Source organism: Pinus tabuliformis, chromosome 2_1, assembly GCF_031772625.1.
Source record: "Pinus tabuliformis cultivar Carrire ecotype Pingquan chromosome 2_1, CPIR1, whole genome shotgun sequence".
Classification (NCBI taxonomy): Eukaryota; Viridiplantae; Streptophyta; class Pinopsida; order Pinales; family Pinaceae; genus Pinus; species Pinus tabuliformis.
Window position 1 is genome coordinate 292,925,736 of NC_142299.1, and position 14,676 is coordinate 292,940,411.

The following is a 14,676-nucleotide window of genomic DNA, read 5'->3' on the forward strand; positions in this document are numbered from 1 at the left end:
AGCATTGTTATGAGAAGTCAAAGCGAAAGACATAATCACAACAACGGTGGAAAGGGAAAGACCAAGGTAAAGGTAAATGATAGCTGAAAATAACAAGGCCTCGGGGTGTAGGTGAGAAAGAAAATGTTGCACCTTACAAGAATTTTAATGGGTCACAACATGGAGGGCAGTAGAATAAACATGATGGTACAAGATGGTTGCAGTGTTGGACATGTGACAAGGAGAATCCTAAGAGGGATTGTCCACAAAATCAGGGTGCTAGGCCTCAGATTTACAGTGGACAGGAAACACAAACGGTTGGAGATGTTGGGAAGAGAACTCTATGGATTTATGTAGCATTGGTAACAAACAAGAAGATCACCAGACAAGTATTATCAAGATGGACGATAAGGTTTGTGATGAAATTATTTCCATTTTGATTGACCCTAGATCTAATTATAATTATGTCAGTCTTGACCTAGTGGATAAGTGTGGTATGAATAAAGAAGTGCATGCATAACCCTGGTTAGTGCAGTTGTCTTTAAATACAAAAAAGAGAGTGTATCACTGGGTAAGAGCTTGTGCATTTGATTTGAATAGTATGCCTACCTCAACACATTTGAATGTATTTCCATTGGGATCATATACTATGCTTTCGAGTATGGACTGGTTGTATCTTCATAGGGAAAAGTGTATTTTTATGACAATGCCATTGAGTGCTTGGATGACAATGGAGAACAAAGGATCTTGTAGGGCAAGAAGAAGACAACATCAGTTAGAATGGTGACAACTATGTAGGAAAAGAGCAATGAAAGAAAAAAGTGTGTTATTTCCAATGCATATTTTCTAGTAATAAAAGTAAGGATGTTGAGGATGTGTAGGTATTGAGAAGGTACCTGATATTGGAGAAGTTTCAATATGTGTTTCCAACATATATTTCAGAGTTTCTGCCTCATAGGGAAGTGGAATTTTCCATTAAGTTCGTACCAAGAACAACACTAACATTGAAGGAACCATACAGGATGAGCACACTAGAGTTAGTAGAGTTGAAGTTACAATTGAAGGAAATGCTTGACAAGGGGTACATTAGGCCAAGTGTATCACCATGGGGTGAACTAGTATTGTTTGTGAAGAAGAAGAATGGTACTCTCAGGCTATGCATTGTTTACAGGGAGTTGAACAAGGTGAACATCAAAAACAGGTATTTGTTGCCGAGGATTGATGAATTTTTTATTAGTTGAAGGGAACATTAGTGTTCTCGAAGATTGATATGAGATAAGGATACCAACATGTACGTGTCAAGGAAGAGGACATATAGAAGACTTCTTTGAGCACCAGGTATGGTTATTATGAGTTGGTTTTAGTTATATTTGGATTGAAAAATGCTCCAACTACTTTTATGTGCTTGATGAATAGTGTCTTGTGTCCTTTACTTGGACAACTTTGTTATTGTATTCATTAAAGACATCTTGTTATATTCTAAAAATTATGAAGATCATGTCGAGCACTTAGCAATAGTGTTGAGATTACTGATAGAGTATAAGTTTTATACCAAGATTAGCAATTCAGTTTCTTTCAAACAAAGGTACATTACTTGGGACATGTTGTTTCCAAGGAAGAAATAACAATGGATCCAAAGAAAATAATAGCTATCATGGAGTGGGAAGCTCCTAGAAATGTGGACTAGGTAAGGTCATTCATGGGGTTAGCAGGTTATTATAGGAGGTCCATCAAGAACTTATATCAAATTACATATCTGAGTACATAAATGAAGAGGCAAGGTAAGAATTTTGAGTGGACAGAGGATTGTGCAACCAATTTTGAGCAATTGAGGTAGTTGTTAACAAATGCTCGAGTGTTAAAGATTGCAGATCCATAAAAATAATTTGTGGTGTGCATAGATGCTTACAAGAGAGGACTTGGTGGAGTCCTTATGTAGTAAGGACATGTAGTGTTCTATGAGTCACAAAAATTGAATGAGCATGAGCAGAATTATCCGACACATGATCCTGAGTTGGCAACGATCATCCATGCTTTGAAGATGTGGACACACTATCTTCTTGGCAGGCAGTTCATCTTGATGAGTAATCATAGTGGATTGAGGTATCTATTTGACAAACCAAATTTGAATGCTAGGAAAGCTTGATGGTTGGCCACGATTAGTGAGTTTGACTTTGAGATCGAGTACATCAAGGGTAAGGAGAACAAGGTTGCAAATGTTGAAGAATATTGGGCAATTAGGTGTAGTGTGATTCTTCTTGACTTGATCACAATTTGTGGAGTATTTTTACTTTTAATGTTAGCTTAATCCTCTTCTTCTTATTAGTGCATATGTGTGTACTTCACGAAACTGCTATAAAAAATATAAGAACACGAACACAAAATGTTGGCTCTTTACCAGGGCCAAAACCTCTATTTTCTTGAGAGGAAAACCCTTTGGTAAATTTCTCTTATTGAAAATTCTTATTGATCAATGCCAAACACTAGACCCTTGACTAGAATTTCCTCCAAGCTAAAAGTCAAGTCCTTTCTCCTTTCTTCCCTTTGTTCTCTGACACTTCCTTCTTCCGACACTTTGTTCCCCTCCCTCTGGCACTTCGTTCTTCTTTCAGCTATTGGTAAAACTCATTGCACTTGTTCTAGAAGAGGTACTTCTTCTTGGTCTATGATGAGACTCCTTATTTACGATGATCCCTTCCTTTCTCTTGACCAAATGAGATTCTTCCTTAAGATGTAAGTACAGAATTAGTATGACTATCCTACAACCCTCATTCCTTTCATGTGTGGTGCTTTACTTGATGCTGTAGGCTTTGTTCTCCTTCGCTTGAGTTCCCTTCCTCTTCTCTTGATTGGGAGGCCTTATAGGCCTAGTTTACTAGCCCCAAATAGTGAGATATATCAATTGTGATTTGTTGTTGTCATAATCATAGAGACAACCCTGTTTTTCTCGCATGTGTGGCTACAAATTTTCCTAGAAAACAATCTTCTTAATCTCAGTTGTATACCATTTGTCTTCTCTGCACTTGGAGAACCTTTCTTCTCCTTCGTTCACCCTTTAGTTGCCTCCTTTTCTTCGCTAATTTCAAATATATGAGAGATTTCTATTTAGAGGAGTGGAAATCCTCTATATATAGGGGAATCTCCCTCCTTTATGCCAACTTGACATATTTAATCATCATTTTGTTGCTTGAAGGATGTCGTTGCAAGGAGACTTTGACTTTTCTTGGAGGTATTCATTTTGACTCTAATACAATTATATACATGGTGTAACATTCCCTTAAGGTATTAAACATTTTATTTTGACTATTTGACTCACCTATAGCACCTTAACATGTGCTAGACCTATTTAATTGAGAAGGAAACTCATTGACATATATTATCAAATTAATATTCCTTTTCTTCAATAAATACAAATATCAAAAGTACATTTATGAAGACCAGACCTAGTTATATTTCCTTCAACACTCCATCTTAACTATGGAGGTATTCATACAACCTTAGAATGTGTTTGGCTATGTTTCAATCTTGAAGAATTCACATAAGATAAATTTGATTTGTAATCCATCTATTATAACATCATAATAACCATCATTGTTTCCACAGCAAGGCCTTGACTGACAACTTTATATCTCAATAGATTAGAGCACAATGTTGGTGAGACCAATGACTTATAGACACCTTATTCAATGTCTCTCAAGGTGCATACCCACCCGGGTGTTCACTGAGTATGACCTTCTAGGACTATTCTTATCTTGGGTTCCCAGCCCTCAAATAATATCAGTCCTCTTGCCTACTCTTGTCTTGGATACCCTACACATCCTCAAAGAGTATTGGATATGAGATGATTACCCAATCCTCCCATTCTTTCTTCGCAAGTGAAGACAAAAATGTTGTGTCTATCACTTGAAGACATGCCCAAGTATCCTCTGACAAGGTACTTGTCCAAGTTCCTTTGTAATTGGGAACTTGTTATAACTCCTTCTTACCTAGGGACTTGTCCATTCATCAACAACTTCTTCTTCGTGGGTTCTTCAGCTGCTTGATTTTTTTCTTTCCTTCGATGTCATGAAGTCTTCGTTTGAACTTCCTTTTGGTAGGGCACTATCCATCGATCACTTTCCTTCCTAGTTTTTCATGTGATTCCTCTCTTTGTGGAAAGTGGTATTCTTGCCATATATTAGGATCTCTTGTCATCTAGCTACTCCTTTTTCATCTTGTCCATGCTTCAGAATACTCTTCTCACGGATTCTTATTTGTAGTTGCTTGCTCCCATGCTTTGATCTAGTAACACTTCATGACTTCATCCTGATATTGCTTCAACATTAAATTTTTCTGGATGGCTTATTCGTCATGACATCTTTGTGGAGTAGAATCAGTTATCTTCACCTTTTGAATCTCTAAGGAATTCATAGGTATCAAGGGTCTTTTTTTCCTTTGTATGAATTGTCATGCCTTCTTTCGGGAGATATGTTTAATGGATCTTTACTAGATAGTGATTCTTCTGACCATGGGTTACTTCACATGATTGATATCTTTCTTCATTTAATTCATCTTGGATAATTGGTCAACTACCTTCTACTTCTTGAGGGAGCACTTATTTATTGCTCATTTCTAGGACTAGTCAACATTCCTTCTTGCTTCCTAGTCGGCGATCTTATACTCCTTACGTGAGTATTTTCTTTTGTTGACCTCCATTGCATTGTAGTACATGCCTTCAAGCATGTCATTGGTGAAAGATATTCTTTCCTACTTGATCATGTCATATAAATATTCTCGTGACTCAATAATATACAAATGATGACATAACTAAAATTTGATGCATACATACCTCATCTTGATTCTCCTTTGATCATTTTGGCTTCATTTGGTTGTCCTTGATATGGCCCTTCTTGCTCCATCTTAGCTTGCCTGTATATAATCCTTTTCTTGAATCCCTGAATGAGATTCCCAATGAGACATCTGCTTCTTATTCATGAATCTTCTTTTGAATATTCCATGATAGGATCTTAAATATCCTTACCTTGCAAAAGTTTCTTTCCTTTTTATGATGAAGGTCTTCTAAGATTCTTAATCATGATCAATTTTCTTTCATTTTCGATGAGGTCCTATTCTAGGTATGCTCCTTCTTCATGAATATCTTGAGCTATATCTACTATGGTCCTATATTCTAGAAGTTATTTCTAACCATGCATTTTGTTCTTAATTATAAATTCTCTTTCTACATGAGTATCTATACCTCTATGTACTTCATCCTGCTAGATTTTAGAAGGTTTTTCTAGCTATGCAATTTTATTCTATTCCTACATGCTGCTATCCTACTCAAACCTTTCAAAGAAGCCTTTAAGTAAAGAGTTTGACTTAGTCATAGTAGATATCTGAAGGATCTTCCTTCTTTTTCTTCTTTTCTTCTTCTTTCACTTCCTGTTATGGGAATAATACACCGTAGGGTATGGGTTGAGCACCTCAACAGAGAAGAGGGCATACAACAAAAAGAATAAAATAAACAAGGAGCCTTAATATTTAAACCACCGAAGTAAGAAGAAGGAGTGTTACCCAAAGGTCCTACGTTTGAGGTTGTTCTCGTAGATTGCAAACCCTTTGCTTCCTCCAATGCAGGGCAGAGTCACATATGGAATTTAAAATAATATTTTTTAATATTTAGAACAAGTCTGAAGGGAAAGTATTGCCCAAGGCCATGACTTAGAGCATAAAGTATATAAACGTGGTAAATGATGTTATAACACTTCTTGAGTCACATGAGATTCTTCCTTTTTAATTTTTTTGTTGTTGTCCTTCTTAAGTTTAGGACAATTCATTTTATAGTGTCCATATTCTTGGCATCCATAACATTGGGTTTTGGACATATCTTTTTTGTTTGTTTATCATTGACCAAATTTGCCAAATTTTCTATTTCTCTTGGCCATGGTAGAAAATTCTTGCTCCTTTGATACGATATCTTCTTTGGCTTTGAGTCTGGTTTCCTTAGTCCTGCATAGAGACCACATTTCACTTAGTGTGGTAGATTCCTTCTTGGCATATATGATTGATGTGAAGTTGCCCCAATCCTCAAGTGGAGCATTGAGTACTACAGTTATCATTTCTTTGTCGGACATGAATTCCCCTAGCTCTTGAATTTGATCCCTCATCTCAGAGATCTTCATGAAGTAGGGAGCTATTCCTTCCTTTTATATATTCATCTTGTACAATTCATTTCTTAGATATATCTCCTTTCCAGTTGTGGTTATCGAGATTAGCTCTGCTAGTTTATCATAGATTTGTTTTGATGTTTCAAATCTGGAGACATAAGCAATGAGAGAGTCTTTGATGGATTCTATTAGAATCCTTTGAACTCTTGTCTCATCCTTATTTTACTTGGCTAATTCTTGAATTTGTTCCTTAGCAGGAATAGTAACATTCCCTTTGATGTGTTCTACGAGTTCATTGTCGTTGAGAATTAAATCAATCCTCTTCTTCCATGCAATAAAGTTATTAGTGTCTACCAATTTATTGCTTTCCTTGCAAAAATACATTGATGTATACTCATAAGGGGACATATACTTACTTGATAGATTTTGAGATGTAGTAGACTTGCTTTGTCCTTGAAGACTTGATGTCTTGCCTTCCTATGATCTTGATGTTCTTCAAGTTTCCTTCTCCAAGTGGACTTACTTGATGATGAGATTTTCTTGATGACTTGTAGATGATGTGAGTCCCTCTTTGATCTGCTCTTCTTTGTGGGTGCCTTTATGTATGACTCTTCTTCTTGCTTTGTAGTCTTCCTTGATGAATAATAGATGGTATACTTTCTTATCCTTGAAGTGATTGAGACTTCTTGGCTTGATGCTTCGACTTTGTAGATGTCCTTTCTTGATGAGTGTTCTTGAGATGCCCTTTCCTTATTGTGTGACCTTACCTTTGATACCATGTTGAAGAATCTTGGGAAATTAAGTGTAGTGTGATTTTTATTGACTTGATAAAAATTTGTGGAGTCTTTTTACTTTTCTTGTTAGCTTAATATTCTTCTTATTATTAATTCATGTGTGTGTACTTCATCAAACTGCTATAAAAAACATAAGAACAAGAACACAAGATGTTCGCTCTCTGCGAGGGCCAAAACCTCTCTTTTCATGAGAAGAAAAACCTTCGGTAATTTCTCTTATTGAAGCTTATTATTGATCACTGCCAAACACTAGACCCTTGACTATAATGTCCTCCAAGCACAAGTCAAGTCCTTTCTCCTTTCTTCACTTTGTTCCCTGACACTTCCTTCTTCCGGCACTTTGTTCCCCAGAACTTCGTCCCCCTCCTTCCGACATGTTGTTCTTATTTCAACTATTGGTAAACATTGTTGCACTTACTCTAGAAGAGGTAATTATTCTTGGTCTATGATGAGACTCCTTATTCATGATGATCCCTTCCTTCCTCTTGACCAAATGAGCTTCTTCCCTGAGATGTAAGTAAAGACATAGTGTGACTGTCCTGTAACCTTAATTCCTCACATGTGTGGTTGTTTACTTGATGTTGTAGGCTACTTTCTCCTTCACTCGAGTGCCCTTATTCTTTGCTTGATTGGGAGTTCTTATAGGCCTAGTTTACTAGCCCCAGATATTGATATATATCAACTCTGAGTTGTTGATGTCATAACCACATAGACAACCCTCCTTTTCTCACATGTGTGGTTGTAGCTTTCCAGAGAAATAATGTTCTTCAGCTCGATTGTCCATCCTTCTTCTTTGCTACACTTGGAGATCCTTTCTTCTCCTTCGTTCACCCTTGCCTCCTTTTCTCCACTAATTTTAGAGATATGAGAGTGTTCTATTTAGAGGAGTGGACAACTTCAAGATATAGAGGATTGTCCCTCCTTTAGGCCGACTTGACATATTTAATCATCATTTTGCTTCTTGAAGATATCCTACATCCTTTGATGCCTTTGTACTTTCATTTAGATCATATTTCATTTGACCTTGTTTATTGCACCTTAACAGAATGAGTTTATCATATACATCACTTTGATGTCTCCTATTTTTCTATGTGAGGGAATCTTTCATAAATATCCCTTTTCATAAATTCAGAGTAAACCTTTTGATGACTCCAGTACTTAGAGGACTATGTCTATTCTCCTTCTTCATGCAAGGAATCTTGATAACCCATCCAATTCATAGATGTCCTTGCAATCATGAAGTCTTTTAACCAAACTTGAATATAGAATGAAAAGATACTTACTTTTCATGTGAAGATGAAATCTTCACCTTGAGGCTTTCTTGAATGATCTCTTTCCATGAGATTCTTGCCGGAGTTGTTTGGTACAATAGAGTTCTAGAACCTTTCTTGGATCTTCCTCTCATTGTTAAGCACCAAGCACTACTTCCTTTTATGATATGTTGAGTTTATTTGATTCCTTGGCTGTGAGCATATGGAATCGAAATCAAGAATTTTAAGAGCATTGTCATGGTGTCCACCCAAGATGTCGGATTGTGTTCTCCTTCTAAAGTGATATTGTTGTAATGTATGTTATGACTTTATATCCTTGCAACCTTGTTGCAATGCTCCTTGCTAGAGTAGAAGCTTGCTTGACTTGACTAGGATGAGAAATTATCTTTGTGGCCTTTGAGCTTTGTTCAATACCAATCATCGAGATTGTTTAAGTCATTAATATTGTAGTGGTATGACATGGGTTGTAATGACACATATATTTTTAGGCTAGCACTGATACTATGAAAGGTATTGTGTTTTCCTTTTGTTATAGTGAAGATTAGGATTTATTCTTGGATATTCAACCTTCTCCAAGATGATAATCTTTGACTTTGAGTTACCTTGTTTTGTAGTCATATTGATAAGGTTCTTGGTGACCTTTTTGATGATGAATATGGAGAAAAGGTTCTTTGTTGATGTAGACTGCTTGTCTCTTTTTTTTCCCTTCCTTTGAAATCTGCACCTTAGCTTTCATACCATGTTGAAGAATCTAGGAAATTAGTATTAGTAAGATTCTTCTAGGCTTGATAACAATTTGTGAAGTTCTTTTAAAATTTTTCTTAGCTTGATATTCTTCTTATTATTAGTGTGTGTTTTCCTTACTTCATCAAACAATTACCAAAAACACAAGAGACAAGAACACAAGATGTTGGCTCTTAGCTAGGGAAAAACCTCTCCAACCTAGAGAGGAAAACCCTTCTGAAAATTTCTCTTATTGAAGCCTTGATTGAAAATTTCCAAACATTGGACCCTTAAATTCAAGATGCTTCCAAGACCTTGTCATTACTCCTTTTAGTCACCTTAGATTGATCTTTCTTTCTGCACTCCTTTGTGCCAAGACTAGGGAAATTCAATCCCTAATCTAATAGTCCTTCACAATAAGATTATTTTCATACTTTCTTAGATTTATTTTGATCCTTCTCTATACCCACATGATGCACCATGTCAAACTCTCCTTCTTATTGTGGAAACCTTCCTTCATACTTTGTATATTTTCTAGTCTCTTCTAGGAATATCTAAGATCAAGACCGATATAGATATTGTCTCTCTTCTACACACCTTCCAGTCCCTTATTTCTTGTTGTATGGTCCTTCTTTTCATACTTCCTTTCAAATCTATATAGAAAACCCTTTACTGTTCTTTTCTTGAAGTGAACTTCTATTCTTTACTATTCTTTTTGCTGAAGTGAACTTTTGATTATCTTTGATATACAAGTTCACTACAGACCCAAACCAGAACGAGCTTATTATATGCTATATTTCTATTTTCTATTTTTTAATTTCCTCTTCCTAATGCACCGAAACATTAACTTCTTCTCGGACTTGATCTCAGAGCTTGACCAAATTTATTCCTCTAAATGAAGACACAGTTCCTCCTTTATATATGTTGTCTCCATCTTTTAAGACGACTAGTCTTTTGTGGGTAGGCCGACTACATCAAGGGGCATGTTCAATCATACTTGAGCTGAATTCTTATGGAGCTTCTTGACAAGGTCTTGGAGCATACAATTACTTCAATAAATTGTTCTTTTTAAGTGTAACAATATTTCATATACATGACTCTAAAATATATTTATGACTGAATGAAGAATCCCTAAAGACATTAAGAAGAAGTATTCGACTTATAAAAACTTCTTTCTCATGAAACCCACCAGGAAAGCTTTACAAAAATAAATTTTATCATCTTTGTCTTTTCATTACATAACTACTTAGTCAATATGAAGACCGAACCTAGTTACACGTTCTTCAACACATACATGCCCAAATCTTCCACGATCTTGTGGGTTGCTCCACAACTGGCCAAGATCATGCTCAATACCACTATAATGTTCCTAATGGAAATTTTACAATGATAACAAAGACATGCAAATACAATAACACAAAAAAATTTAGAAACCAATACATATGAACCAGAAATTTCTACAAATCCCAGAACTGGCCAAGATATTATTAATAATACCAGCTTGTGGTATAAAGAGTTGGAGTAAGTGCACCTAGGCTTGGACAAGGAAAGATAAAATCACCACGTGATGAGTACAAGAAATCTCAATGGCTTCAATAACCATCTCCTCTAGAAAATTGCGCTATTGCTCTAACACTACACTGCTACCTTCCTTCGCCCCCTGATCTTTGCACTTTATAGTGCCCATACAATTCTAGGAATTTGGGACTTTGATCCTTGCCCAAAACCCAGAAAGGGTTTCCCTTGGTTGAAAAATTCAAAAATTGACCCTTCACAGCTTGGCCCTCCTCCAAATATGAATTTTGTTGCTGTGACTTATCCTTTCAATCTCTGCACTCCAAACTATAGAAATGCTCCCCAGATGTCCCTCCAAATGATCTCTGATCTCCCCAGCTCCAAAATCCTCAGGATAGTGTTTCCCCACCAGATCTCACTCCACTGGCTGCATAGTCCATGCTCTATTGTTACTCTCCTTCGTTTTCATTGTTCTTACTCTCCCTACTCTGCACGATTGCTAATCTCTCTACTTTTGGAACTTAGCTGTTATTTTCCTGTTGTAGTAACTCGACCCTCATGTTGCTACTTTCCCTTCAGTTGTAACTCGACCTCCTTATTTTTACTACCCCTGTTGTTGTAACTCAACTTACGTCTATTGTAACTTGACTCACTACTTCTGGTATTACTTGGAACTAACTAGAACTCCCTCCTACGGTTGGCACTCAAAGCCCACTGAAGCAAGCACTAAGATCTCTGTTGAGAGACACTTGCGTGCTAAACAACACAATATTGGTTGATCTTATCAGTGATGGAAAATTTGATTTTCAAATAGACTATTTCTCCCTCATTCCTTCTTTTATAATTGTTGGCCATGCATTCATTGTGGGTCCCTCAACCAATTCGATTTGCCTCAAGGAATTCGAATTCCTTCTTCCCCAATTGTGTACTTTATGTGGGCCACATATTCCACTAGCAATTTAACCTTTCCTTTTCCCTAATGTTGATGGCCTCCATCTCTTAAAAACTTAAGTGGGGACTCCCTCCATCCACTTTATCTAAGTTTACATGCAAAATTATTTCCCAACACCCAATTACAAGAATAGAAATTCATATTAGAAAAAATTAATTTAATTGGGGACAATACACTATTCCTTTATTTCTTATTTATTTACTTTTTTTTACCATATTATTATTGTTATTATTATTTCTTTTATTCAAATAATAAAATTGAGTTAATTTATTATTTGGATTTATATTTTATTTTATTTATTTTCTTATTTTGTTATTACTATTTCTAGTTTTATTGTTTAGAATAGTTAATTTTAACCTCATCATTTTTATTTTCTAAACTCGGGCTTCTGTGATCCATAATGAATTAAGAAAAGTCTTTTGGTAGAAATCACATAAGAGAAATTTTTGGCTGACGTGTTTCGAACCAACAAGTGTGGCTCATTATCAGGACCAAATGAAGAAGCAAGCCATGAGAAAGGCTTAAATAGACAACAATGTAGAGACCATAATTTCAAGTAATGACTATATTTGAACAATAATATTTAAATTATGATATTAATTTATTAATACATTTTTTTTTCTAAGTAGTATTGATCTATTGATATGATACAAAAAATTACAGAGAGACCTGAACTCAGAGATGTTCAACAATATTCAGCAACACAAAATGAAACTATTTGTAATGGACTGCCCCAACAGAGGGGAAACGAGTCCAAGAAGTTTTAAAGACTGCCCCTGTTATGGGGGAAACCAGCCATTGAACCAGAGAAACTATTTCAAAGTAGACCTTGGTTTTCCAAAATGGACAAAAAGGAGTGCAATTCTAAAACCAAAAACAGGGACATAACCAAGAATTAGTGAGACATGTCCACCTGGCGGAGATTCAACCAAACACATGGCATAGAAATAGAACACACCCAGACCACAAAACCACGAAACAAAGTAGCATATCCACCTAGAGGCCGGACCCTTTGCATAAGCCAGGAAACAACAAAATAGTGAAACGTATCCACCTGGGAGCTGAAGACCTTTGCATGAGGCCACGTGTTAGGCCGGTGGTTCCTCCAGAGCTGGCTCCTCCTCAATCGGGTAGGAAAACTGATACCAATCGTCATCCGCTTTAGATGCGCCTCGACCCTGAGAAGGTGGATCTTCCATAGTGCCTTTTGCATCCATCTGTCACTTACCAGAGTCGTTCTGCCTACTGCCTGAATCTTTCGTGTCATTATGCTTGTCCTCCTCACCAGAAGTGTCACCTTCATTGGCTTTGCCATGAAGAACCTTGTTGCTTTCACCTCGCTGCTTGTTGCTATTCCCGTAACTACCAGGCATTTCCTGACTCTACTTGTTCTCGTGAGTTGACAGAGGAGCTTGCGTCATAGACTCTTCCTCTAAGGAAATTGTAATGGTTGCAGTGATTATAGGCCTATTTAAGGCATTGCAGAAGTGGAATTGGGTGTTGTGAGGGGCAGAAAAAGGGGGAATTGGGAGATCCATAGTGTGGACGGCATTGTCCCGCCTACCTCTACCACTTCTGGTACTTGGGTAGCGATGAGTGGGGTAAATTTGTGGGTTGGTAATTTCAGTAGTTGAGTCCGAGGAATCACAGGCGGAGCTGGTTGAAGCTTGCGAGTAGATATAACCTCCACGCGTTCCTCCACATCTACTGCGCATGCGGTGCCTGAGGCGAGCGATGGCATAGATGTAAGCTAAATTGACAGTGGAAGAATTGGAAGAAAGGTGATGCTGAGCATGAGCAGGGGTGGGCGAGACATAATCTAGGAGGTAATGACAGGAATGCGAGTAATGAAAACCATTACGAAAATCCTGAAAGGGGAGGATTAGGCAGCGACTGCTTGTCGCAGTTCTGATACATGGTTCAGCTGCTTGGGAGGAACAAATGCCATGGAGCAGAGGAGGATTGACATAACGATCTGTAGGGGCCAATGATGAATGAGGTGAGCTCGTCACAGCTTTTGGAGTCAATAAATGTCACCTGCAAGGTGTTTTTAATCCCTCTACGATGGGCTCTCAGGATGATGCAAGTAGCCAGATGGATTCTCAACCATCGACACTCCGTCTTGTCATTTAAATGCTATTGTTTTCACCCGCATCCAGGTGTGTTTCCTCTGCATTTGCACTTTCCTTTTGCATTAGATCATTGAAATCCTGCAATTGATGTGTGTTGGCTATAATGCTAAGAGCTCCCACATGAAGAGTCTTACCATTGTCAACGCCAATATTTGCTAAGAAGTTTGCTACTTTGTTACCATTCCGACGAGTGTGCCTGATGGTAATAGCTCGATGAATGAGTAGCCATTTTTCAATCTGTTCCAGCCTTTCTGCCAATCGCTAACTACTACCCACTTTTTGTGTTGGAGTTCCCTGTAAGATCTGATTGATCATGTTAATTAAAATCTGAGACTCCCCTTCTACTATGAGTGGGAAGAATCTATTTCTCTGAGCAAGGAGAAGTCCTTCCCATACTCCTTCTAATTTAGCTTAGTTATTAGTATCCCAACCGATTGACCCCATAAATGTTTAGAGAACATTGCCCTTGTCATTTCTGAATATTCCTCCAAATCTTGCTTTACCTAGATTTCCTTTTGACGCTCCGTCAAAGTTGAGTTGTACCATGGGTGGTGGGGGTGGAGTCCATTTATTAGGTGTAGCTCTAGATGGAGGGATTTTCCTTTTGTGTACCTGGTCATGGTTCCACTGAAGGTCCCAATTCACCCATATATTTTTTTCCTGTGGAGTGGAGGGGAAATCATCATCAAGCCAAGTTTGGAGCATCAAGGTTTCACGTATTTTTTGACATATGTTGTTCCATAGAACTTCTATGGGAGATGAATGGTCCTTGAAGATGCAGCTATTTCTCTCTTTCCAGATTGTCCACATGAGGAAACCTGGTATTAGCTTCCATAAGGCGTTTAATATTTTGCTTTTGTAAGGGTGAGGTGCCCAAGAGCGAATAGTGCTGGTTGAATTCTCCTTATTTCGTCCATCTCTTTGACATCTGAAGCTAACTTTCTCCCAAAGTCAGGTTGCTAATAGACATGAGTTTAGGATATGTTCCTTAGTTTCTTCTGCCTATTTACAATTTGGGCAGATGGAAGGTCTACGAAAACTCCGTTTCCTTAGATTATCCCAAGTAAGGATTCTATTTTGGCACAACAACCAGAGGAAGGTGGAGATTTTCGGCCAAATTGGTGGCTCCCAAACTTTGTGCCAGAGGCTATCCTTGATGGTATG